This window comes from Colletes gigas, unplaced genomic scaffold (assembly GCF_013123115.1).
Source record: "Colletes gigas isolate AHSC1104 unplaced genomic scaffold, ASM1312311v1 Colletes_gigas_Sc00043, whole genome shotgun sequence".
NCBI lineage: Eukaryota > Metazoa > Arthropoda > Insecta > Hymenoptera > Colletidae > Colletes > Colletes gigas.
This window is the reverse complement of record NW_025106672.1, coordinates 1,168,593-1,180,929: the sequence shown is the minus strand read 5'-3', so window position 1 is coordinate 1,180,929 and position 12,337 is coordinate 1,168,593. Positions and strand designations below refer to the sequence as shown.

At 32.6% G+C, this 12,337-nt stretch overlaps 1 protein-coding gene across 2 annotated transcripts in view; it reads right to left on the bottom strand.

Moving 5' to 3' along the window:
• LOC122403024 overlaps positions 1–12,337 on the bottom strand; it is a 67,296-nt gene that overhangs the window by 38,257 nt on the left and 16,702 nt on the right. The window lies entirely within an intron of this gene.

Below are 12,337 nucleotides of genomic sequence, written 5' to 3'. Positions count from 1 at the left end.
CAGGAAATACGCCATTGTATCGATTTATCGGCACCAACAAAGTGCTAATAAGGTTATTCGCTTTTAATCGATTTCCATGCTTCGTTTTATCGAGGCAAAGAAACGTAAATTGGAAAAACAAGAATCGGACGTGGAACGATGGGCTTTCGACGCTATTACGGTCCAATCCTTTTCGCGAGAACCAAATAACCGCCTGATATCGTTTGTATCTTAATTTAATGCAATAGCAATTCACTCTTCGATAATTGTCCTTTTATATGTTAAAGGATATTTTGTATGAAAAGAAAATTTCAGTTCATTTCTCTTCTGGTAGTTGCAACTTTCAATTATCTTTTTTTTAAGTATTCTTATACAGGGTGTTTGGCCACCCATGGGGAAAATTTTAATGGGAGATTTTGGAGGCCAAAATCAGACGAAAATGAAGAATATCAATTTCTTGACAGAGACTTCATTAAAAAGTTATCAAAAAATTAAATTAACAACAAAAATTATTTAATAATAAGAAAAAATAAAATTCTGAAATCAAAATTTTAATTACTTTTCACAAATCATACTAAAAAAATTATATTTAGTTACAGGGGCCAATTACAATCACTATTGGTAAAGAGACATACCCCTGAAATCCTACTCATTTTCGAGAAAAAAATTTGAGTAGGTATTAACATTTTTAGACGAAATTGAATAATTTCAAATCATACTAAAAAAATTATATTTAGTTACAGGGATCAATTACAAGCATTTATGGCGAATAGACATACCCCTGAAATCCTACTCATTTTCGAGAAAAAAATTCGAGTAGATACTGAAATTTTGAAATGAAATTAAACAATTTTAAATCATACTAAAAAAATTATATTTAGGTACTGGAGTCAATTACAAGTATTTTGTGACGAATAGACATACCCCGAAATCCTACTCATTTTCGAGAAAAAAATTCGAGTAGATACTGAAATTTTCAGATAAAATTAAAAAATGTCAAATCATACTAAAAAAATTATATTTAGTTACAGGGGTCAATTACAAGCATTTTTGGTGAATACACATATTCCTACAATCCTACTCATTTTCGAGAAAAATATTCGAGTAGGTACTGAAATTTTTAGACGAAATTAAAAAATTTCAAATCATACTAAAAAAATTATATTTAGTTACAAGGGTCAATTACAAGTATTTTGTGACGAATAGACATACCCTGAAATCCTACTCTTTTTCGAGAAAAAAATTCGAGTAAGTATTGAAATTTTAAGATGAAATTAAATAATTTCAAATCAGACTAAAAAAATTATATTTAGTTACAGGGGTCAATTACAATCAGTTTTGATGAATAGACATACCACCGAAATCCTGCCCAGTTCCGAGAAAAAAAATTCTTTACCGAAAATGTGAGGTTAGGTTTCCCTGAAATTTCATATGAATCTTTAAAATGTCATAACTCCTGAACGGATTGGAGGATTTTAATTTTTCGAAAGGCAAACAACGCGTATTTTAGTGGAGATTATGTAGAAATTCTAACAATATTGAAAAAGTTGTTCCTAGACCCCGCAAAATGAGAAAACCCCCATAAAACTGGTTCAATTTTCGAATAGCCATAACTCTTAAAATAGTAAATAAATTTAAATGAAACTTTTTTCTAAAGTAGAGCCAATGGGTACCTATAAAAAAGTATTAGACAACATTTCTATTGAGCGTCAAAGAAATTGATTAAAAATGAAAAACAAATTTTTAAGAAAAATCGACAGGGGTTGTCCCCTTTTTCAGCGAAAAAAAAAATTTCAAATCGTTCTGAAAAAATTATTTTCGTTTGCGGGAGACAATTATAATAATTTTTGGTGAATAGACCTACCCCCGAAATTTTACCCACTTTCTAGAAAAAAATTCAGTACAGTCGGAACTTTAAATGTTAATAACTTTTTAACGAAGCCTCCATCAACAAATTATTATTCTTGATTTTCGTCTTATTTTGACCTCTAGAATCTCCCATTAAAATTTTTTCCCAGGGGTAGCCGAGCACCTTGTATACATGAAATACAATTTTTATTCCGACATAACTTTACGGAATCTGTAGAAAAAGTTGATTCCCAACAAAATGACTACGATTAGCAAAACGGTTAATTTTTAGTGGAAAACCACAATTACCATGTAAATTTAATTTACAAAGCCAACAAGTACTCGAACTTGGAACGTGACCCAGAGACACGTATCCCACTAGGATTACAGTTAAATAGGCACTCGGGGATCTAAATACAATGCTATCCAACAGGTGTGCGCTGTGACGAGGTTGTGTAATAAATTAATCGGGGGAAGAGAAAGATAACAGAATGCGCCAAACCAGACAAAACCGTTAGAAATCAGCTGGAAATATTACCATCGATGTACAGTTATTTCCAACTAGGAAATTAATAAACGAAATGCTCAACGTTTCAAAGTTATTCGGAAAAGGTGGTCTTTTTACTTAATTTTAACATATCCCTTTTCATATACAGGGTGTTCAGCTACCCCTGGGAAAAATTTTAATGAGGGATTCTAGAGACCAAAATAAGACGAAAATCAAGAGTACCAATTTGTTGATGGAGGCTTCGTTAAAAAGTTATTAACGTTTAAAGTTAAAATGTGCAGCGCGCGCGGTTCCTGTTTCACAGGCGCAATTTTAAACGTTAATAACTTCTTAACGATGCCTTGATTGAAAAATTATTATTCCTGATTTTCGTCTTATTTTGGCCTCTAGAATCCCCCATTAAAATTTTTAATTCCGGAAACATTCACTGGTGGCTGAATTATTTTACCAAAAATCAACAAGGACGTACATCTTCCTGAGTTCTTAGGATCTGAATTGGATTCTTTCGAAGCAAGGAGGATTTACGTTCAAAATTCTTGTTAAACACGTGTGGTATTATAACGCAAATTAAACAATATTTACTCGTTAATTATCTTATTAAAATCATACTGAACTCGTGCATATTAATTTTTTAAGAAGTAAATTAAACTATCTAGGTCGACAGATTTGTTTAAATTCATAAAATGATGGGTGAATTATTAATATTAAAATTTTAATGGGAGATTCTAGAGGCCAAAATAAGACGAAAATCAAGAATACCAATTTGTTGATGGAGGCTTCGTTAAAAAGTTATTAACGTTTAAAGTTAAAATGTGCAGCGCGCGCGGTTCCCGTTTCACAGGCGCAATTTTAAACGTTAATAACTTCTTAACGAAGCCTTGATTGAAAAATTATTATTCCTGATTTTCGTCTTATTTTGGCCTCTAGAATCTCCCATTAAAATTTTTCCCAGGGTTGGCCGAACACCCTGTATAATATGTACACGGTATAAACTGTTACTGTGTACAAGACTTTAACGGTAATGGAAAGCGTGTAACGGAATTTTACGACACGTGACTGTTTCCAAACTTTTCAGTTTTCAATTGAAACGGGTGTCCCGTTGCTCGTAAACGTGCGAAAACACAGATCTACGATACACAATGAGAACTGGAAACAAAGCGACCCCGGAGGGAGGTGTACGGGTGGCGTTTTATTTATCGTCGCCAGTTATCGTTGTCGGGACAAAATTGCTTAGAAAAAGGTCCAAAAGATCCGGTGGCGGTGACGGGAAAAAAGCCATGAATGGCCGATCAAGTTATTCCAGCGTAAAATTCAGCCACGGGGGTTGGGGCAAACGAGAATTTCCCACTCCAACACGTCGACGAATCGATCGCTCGATATTGAGAAATTCCAAAAATGTTCGGAAAGTTATTCCTTAACCCCGTAAAAGTGGTCCAATTTTCAAATGACCATAACTCCCACAATAGTGAATATATTTCAATGAAATTTATTTCTGAAGCAGAGCTCATGGATATCTACAAATAAGTATTTGACAACTTTTCTGTAGAACGTCAAACAAATTTATTAAAAATTAAAAACAAAGTTTTAAAAAAAATCGACAAGGGGTAGTCCCCTTTTTCGGCGAAATTAAAAAATTTCCAATCGTTTTGAAAAAATTGTTTTCGGTTGCAGGGGTCAATTGTAATCATTTTTGGTCAATAGACATACCCTCGAAATCATACGCATTTTTGAGAAAAAAATTCCTAACTGAAAATATAATGTGTCGACCAGAAATGGGTCCTCGAAATTTCATTTGAATGTTTAAAAAATCGTAACTTCTGAATGAATCGAAGGATTTTAATGTTTCAAAAGGCAAATAACGCGTATTTTATTGAAGAATATTTAGAAATTCCAATTATGTGGAAATATTTTTTTTCCAACAATAGTAGTTGCGATCGATTTTAACAACGTCTTTGTTGCCTTAGCTTTGGCATTGTTTCTCGCGGTTGGAGCAACAGTTGAAAACCGCCTTTGTCTTTCTGTGATCGTCCGATAGTTTACGAAAAGTCTCGGCAAACACGAATCGATGACTGTCGCTTGTTGCGCCCGTGAAAACCTAATTTTCGCTACACGATGGTTGAACCCGATCAACTGCTCGAGTACTATCGAGTCGAACGTGTGTTCCTGACTTATCGATGACACTTTCCAACACTCTTAAATCTCGAGACCTGGAGATCAAACCATCCACCCCTCTCTCTCGATAGAATCTTGAAACTTAACCAAATTCTTGAAACAAATTTTTCAACGCTATGTATACATATATCAGCACTGAACATTTTCTATTAATTCGTTTTGTGTTTATACAGGGTGTTCGACCAACTCTGAGAAAAATTTTAATGGGAGATTCTAGAGGCCAAGATAAGACGAAAATCAAGAATAGCAATTTGTTGATTGAGGCTTCGTTAAAAAGTTATTAAAAAATTAAATTACAAAATTTCAAATCGTTTTGGAAAAATTATTTTCGGTTGCGGGGGTCAATTTCAATCATTTTTTGTGAATAGACATACCCTCGAAATTCTACGCAGTTTCGAGAAAAAAATTCAAAAGCTGCAGAAATTTACCAGCGAAACTTAAAAATTTGAAATCATCCTGGAAAAATTATTTTCAGTTTTGATAGTCAATTGCAATCATCTTTGGTCATTACACATAACCCCGAAATCCTAATCGCTTTCGAGAAAAAAAATCCAGTAAGTGGAGAATTTTTCGACGTAATTAAAAACATTCAAATCATTCTGAAAAAATTAGTGTTAGTTGCGAGGGTCAATTATAATCATTTTCGGTGAAGATACATTCCGCCGAAATCCTACGCAGTTTCGAGCAAAAAATTCATTACTGAAAATATAATGTCTGATCATAACTGTCTGTTACCCTGAAAATTGATAAGTTTCAAATAATTCTGAAAAAATTATTTTCGGTTGCGGGGGTCAATTTCAATCATTTTTTGTGAATAGACATACCCTCGAAATTCTACGCAGTTTCGAGAAAAAAATTCAAAAGCTGCAGAAATTTACCAGCGAAACTTAAAAATTTGAAATCATCCTGGAAAAATTATTTTCAGTTTTGATAGTCAATTGCAATCATCTTTGGTCATTACACATAACCCCGAAATCCTAATCGGTTTCGAGAAAAAAAATCCAGTAGGTGGAGAAATTTTTCGACGTATTTAAAAACATTCAAATCATTCTGAAAAAATTAGTATTAGTTGCGAGGGTCAATTATAATCATTTTCGGTGAAGAGACATTCCCTCGAAATCCTAACCATTTTCGAGAAAAAAATTCCTCACCGAAAATATAATTTCATGCCAGAAATATCTCTCCAAAATTTCATGCATATGTTTAAAATACCCTAACTTCTGAAAGGATTGAAAGATTTTAATGTTTCGAAATGCATACAACGCATATTTTGGTGAAAAATATGTAGAAATTCCAAAAATATTCGAGAAGATATTCCTTGACCCTGCAAAATGAAAAAAAACCCCATAAAAATGGTACAATTTTCAAACAGCCACAACTCCTACAGTAGTGAATATATTTCTTTGAAATTTGTTGGGAAAGTAGAGTTCATGGATACCTAGAAATAAGTATTACACAACTTTTCTGTAGATCATCAAACAAAATTACTAAAAATGAAAAACGAATTTTTAAGAAAATCGACAGGGGTAGTCCCCTTTTTCGGCGAAATTGAAAATTTTCAAATCATTCTGGAAAAATTATTTTCGGTTGGGGGGTGTCAATTTCAATCATTTATTGTGAATGGACATACCCTCGAAATCCTACTCAGTTTCGAGAAAAAAATTCTTTACCGAAAATCTAATGTAAGGCCAGAAATGGTCCAATTTTCAAACGGCCATAACTTCTACAATAGGAAAGGTATCTCATTGAAACTTTTTTCTTAAGTAGAGCTCATGGGTACCTACAAAAAAGTATTAGACAAAATTTACGTAGCGCGTCAAACAAATTGATTAAAAATGAAAAACGATGTTTTAAAAAAAATCAATATTGGGTAGTCCCCTTTTTCGGCGAAATTGAAAAGTTTCAAATAATTCTGAAAAAATTATTTTCTGTTGTGGGGGTCAATTTCAATCATTTTTTGTGAACAGACGTACCCTCGAAATCCTACTCAGTTTCGAGAAAAATATTCCAGGAACTTATTTCACACAATGTATCTCTAACAATATATAAGCTTCCTAGATGGCACCACAGATCCACTCTTCTTACATACACAAACACAGACACAGGAAGAAGAGCATTATACATATATAATGTTCATTATCATAATTAATATTCCTATGATTATCTGTATTATATTTTTAAGAATTGACGTCCAAAGAAACAAAAATTTCTAATACAATTTCAAATTAACATCATTAAGAATCGACGTCCAAAGAAACAGAAAATTGTTAATTTCGTTGCAACGAAGTTTTGGTTTCGCGGAGTATATTAAAGGAAATGGAGCGATCGCGAGTAGAAACGCGAGCTTTTAATGAATTAAAAGAGGCGGGTAACGAGGTCAAAGGATCAGTTGTCCGAAACTAACTCGTCGGTATGTCTAACTTTTAGGGATATGAAATCCACGTTAATTCAGCCCACTCGAGCGATACTCGACCTGAAACGAAGCTTCGTAACTGAAAAAGCAGCAAGAATCTTCTTTCCGTGCATTTACGCGTGACTTTTCGCATTATGAATCCTCTTTGTTTCGTTGCACGATAGATAATATCGATTATTCCCAGCAATTCGTGCGGAATTGTACCTTTTTAGACGAATAATACCAGAAAACCATTAGACTAATTATCTACTAATTTTTCTACTAATTTATTTACTAATTTATTTATTAACTTATTTTCGACAAAATCGGTCAATTATGCACACAGATCGATCGATTGTCTAACAATAAGAATCAATATGCTGTCATTTTGTAACGAGCCAGAAATAATTAAGAAATTCAACTACTATTTTTTCAAATATTTCATAAAATTAATATTCCAATATTGCACTCTGCCATGAATATTATAATTTATCCACTGGGTATCTCTATTAAACCGCAAACAGCTCAAATTGTAACGTATCTGTGTTATAATTACGTATCGAACACATTAATTTGCTAACGCGTTAAATTAATGCAAGCTTATACCCAGAATTCGCTTATAACGAAACTGTTATTAGATTCGTAATTTTTATTAATATTAATATTTTTAAAAAGAATGTTATTTAATCCACATTGATATAAGAGAGTAAACTGGACAGCAAAGGGGTACTTGCTTACTTGGAAATCAAGTAGAAATATCGATTAATGATCAGATGCAAGTTTATACTTAGAATTCGCTTGTAATGAAACCGTTATTAGATTCATAATTTTTATTAATATTAAAATTTTTAAAATGAATGTTATTTATTCCACATTGATATAAGAGAATAAGCTGGAACAGCAAAGGGGTATTTCATTGCTTGGAAATCAAGTAGAAATATCGATTAATAGTCAGACGCAAGCTTATGCTCAGAATTTGCTTATAACGAAGCTGTTATTGGATTCATAATTTTTATTAATATTAACAACAATGGGGTACTTGCTTACTTGGAAATCAAGTAGAAATATCGATTAATGGTCAGACGCAAGCGTATGCTCAGAATTCGCTTGTAACGAAACTGTTATTGGATTCATAATTTTTATGAATATTAATATTTTTAAAATGAATGTTATTTATTCCACATTGATATAAGAGAATAAACTGGAACAGCAAAGGGGTATTTGATTGCTTGGAAATCAAGTAGAAATATCGATTAATTGGTCAGACGCGCCCCAGCCAAACCGTATTGATCGTAGAAAAATGGTAAAATTCAATTATCTAGAAAACCTCGAACAATTTTATTCTTTATTTTCGATTTGTTCTTCCAGCTAAAATTACTAGGACACCCCTGCATACATGCGTATAACTTTTAAGTATCGTGTAACACGGTTTCGTTTCTCAGAGGCTTTGATACACTGTGATAGGAATTAACCAGATTAAAGGAAGGTTAGCTGGGCTCGTAGTTTCCGTCGTCGCGACGATACGTTTCAATAAACGTACATCGACGATAAATAAAATAGACCGAGGATAACTGGGATTTCTGTTCATCAATATTCATGGGTGTGTGCTTTGTCGCCGTGAATCCCTATTACGTGGAAATCCGATTATAGCTTCATTTTAAAAATTATTCCCCGATAAATTAAAATATTTCAACGAGTCTCCTCGGGAACGAATTATTCTCAAAGTAAAACAAAATGTTAGAGATATAATGCTTTCCTTCCTGTATCTGTGTTTGTGTATGTAAGAAGAGTGGATCTGTGGTGCCATCTAGGAAGCTTATATATTGTTAGAGATACATTGTGTGAAATAAGTTCCTGGAATATTTTTCTCGAAACTGAGTAGGATTTCGAGGGTACGTCTGTTCACAAAAAATGATTGAAATTGACCCCCACAACTGAAAATAATTTTTTCAGAATTATTTGAAACTTTTCAATTTCGCCGAAAAAGGGGACTACCCACTATTGATTTTTTTTAAAACATCGTTTTTCATTTTTAATCAATTTGTTTGACGCGCTACGTAAATTTTGTCTAATACTTTTTTGTAGGTACCCATGAGCTCTACTTAAGAAAAAAGTTTCAATGAGATACCTTTCCTATTGTAGAAGTTATGGCCGTTTGAAAATTGGACCATTTCTGGCCTTACATTAGATTTTCGGTAAAGAATTTTTTTCTCGAAACTGAGTAGGATTTCGAGGGTATGTCCATTCACAAAAAATGATTGAAATTGACACCCCCCAACCGAAAATAATTTTTCCAGAATGATTTGAAAATTTTCAATTTCGCCGAAAAAGGGGACTACCCACTATTGATTTTTTTTAAAACATCGTTTTTCATTTTTAATCAATTTGTTTGACGCGCTACGTAAATTTTGTCTAATACTTTTTTGTAGGTACCCATGAGCTCTACTTAAGAAAAAAGTTTCAATGAGATACCTTTCCTATTGTAGAAGTTATGGCCGTTTGAAAATTGGACCATTTCTGGCCTTACATTAGATTTTCGGTAAAGAATTTTTTTCTCGAAACTGAGTAGGATTTCGAGGGTATGTCCATTCACAAAAAATGATTGAAATTGACACCCCCCAACCGAAAATAATTTTTCCAGAATGATTTGAAAATTTTCAATTTCGCCGAAAAAAGGGACTACCCCTGTCGATTTTCTTAAAAATTCGTTTTTCATTTTTAGTAATTTTGTTTGACGATCTACAGAAAAAGTTGTGTAATACTTATTTCTAGGTATCCATGAACTCTACTTCCCCAACAAATTTCAAAGAAATATATTCACTACTGTAGGAGTTGTGGCTGTTTGAAAATTGTACCATTTTTATGGAGTTTTTTTTCATTTTGCAGGGTCAAGGAATATCTTCTCGAATATTTTTGAAATTTTTACATATTTTTCACCAAAATACGCATTGTATGCATTTCGAAACATTAAAATCTTCCAATCCTTTCAGAAGTTAGGGTATTTTAAACATATGCATTGGAGAGATATTTCTGGCATGAAATTATATTTTCGGTGAGGAATTTTTTTCTCGAAAATGGTTAGGATTTCAGGGGAATGTCTCTTCACCGAAAATGATTATAATTGACCCTCGCAACTAATACTAATTTTTTCAGAATGATTTGAATGTTTCTAATTGCGTCGAAAAATGTCTCCACTTAATGAATTTTTTTCTCGAAAGCGATTAGGATTTCGGGGCTGTGTGTAATGACCAAAAATGATTGCAATTGACTCTTAAAACTGAAAATAATTTTTCCAGGATGATTTCAAATTTTTAAGTTTCGCTGATAAATTTCTGCAGCTTTTGAATTTTTTTCTCGAAACTGCGTAGGATTTCGGGGGTATGTCTCTTCACCGAAAATGATTATAATTGACCCTCGCAACCGAAAATAATTTTTCCAAAATGATTTGAAACTTTTCAATTTTCAGGGTAACAGACAGTTATGATCAGACATTATATTTTCAGTAATGAATTTTTTTTTTAAATGTGCGTAGGATTTCGGGGTTATGTCTATTCACAAAAAATGCTTGCAATTGACCTCTGTAACTAAATATAATTTTGTTAGTATGATTTCAAATTTTTTAATTTCGTCTAAAAATGTCTGTACTTACTCGAATTTTTTTCTCGAAACTGAGTAGGATTTCGGGGATATGTGTAATGACCAAAAATTATTACAATTGACCCCCGCAACCGAAAATAATTTTTCCAAAACGATTTGAAATTTTGTAATTTAATTTTTTAATAACTTTTTAACGAAGCCTCAATCAACAAATTGCTATTCTTGATTTTCGTCTTATTTTGGCCTTTAGAATCTCCGTAAAAGCGTTTGGACAGAGAAAAGGATAACCTCGGTTTTAAAATTGAACGTGAGATCACATGGCAGAGAGTAAAAGTGTTAAAATCAAAAGTATACTGTATCTGTATAAAATAGACTATAATATTAAAACTAAATACAAAATAAAGTTCAATTATAAATCTAATCTTGTTATTGGCCAAAGAAACAACAGATATTTAATAAACAAGTAATAAAACAAATAATAAAGCAAGGAACGAAAAACACGTGCACGCATAGCGCCGCCATATTGGACTCTGCTCGCACGCTACTCTCTTGTCTGCCTCTCACTTCTCTCACGCATGCGCACGATTACTTCTGCCACACAAACAACGCACGGAGCCTTCGAAAAGTTTCATTTTAATTTTGTTTAGTTTCAATTACTATCAAACGATGAAACTTTACTCGATACATGTACAATATGCATACCTTTTTACATTTTAAAACTTTCAAAATTTATTACCAATACGATTTACAGAAAAGGTTGGATGGTTAGATTTTACAAAATATTTTCATGTCAATTCGAATATGAAACACTAAAAATTCGTTACAACCGCCAAGTTCGACCGTTGTTTTGCAATTTTATAGACAGTAACTTCTTTTCAATGCACTTTTACGCCCCAAAACGACATTTTCTTACGTCTTTTCTCGTGCATCATCTGGTGTCGTTGCTCTAATGGAGGCAACTCTCTCGAGGCACTTATGATTGGAAAATATAATAATGTTTAATATTTTAAACTTTTTGAGATTTTCAGGCAAATTAACTACTAATTAGTGTTAAAAAATTGTTATTATTAACCCGTTGACTTACGATTTAATTCCACATAATTTCTCCAACATATACTATTTAATTTTGTTTCAATTTCTTCGTACAAGGAATGGGCACGAAAAAAATAGATTTCGTGTTGATTTTAATTTATAAGACTTGATGACGAGTGGCCTCATAATTGTGAATCTTGACATCAAGAACTTGTCACTTGAATTGTTAATAATAAGATAACATCGTTGGTTATCGTTTCACTGGATAATTCGATGGAATGTTAACAAAAATATCATACATCTTTCGAAGAATGTGTATATTTATCGGATACAGATTTGCTTCTGGTTCTGAGAGCCTCTCGTTTACAACGTTTTCTTTCGTTGATGATTTATGCGACGCGTGTGATTTCGTCATCGTTGCGTAACAGTCACTCTTCCAACGAGGGCTGAGAAACACGTTTGTAAAATTATTGCAAAATAGTCGTCAGAAATGGTACGTTTTCGCAGAAACCATATCAACTAATCGAACCTTACGGTATTAATTTACTTTCAAAGTCGACAACCTGTTACCAAAGTATTTACAATCAGTGTTCTACCATTATCATATAAATTACTCGTTAATAAGATAATTTATAATTACTGATCAAACAGCCCCTTTATTACGTATAATCTCATTAAAGTGATTAACGATTGATTCAGCTAAATTAATCCTTGTCTATGTTCCTAAACTGTAATTTGAAAAGACTTTTTTTCAATTCACCTAATAATTAACTTATCAGAATACACACTTTTGTTAAGCTTAACAATTT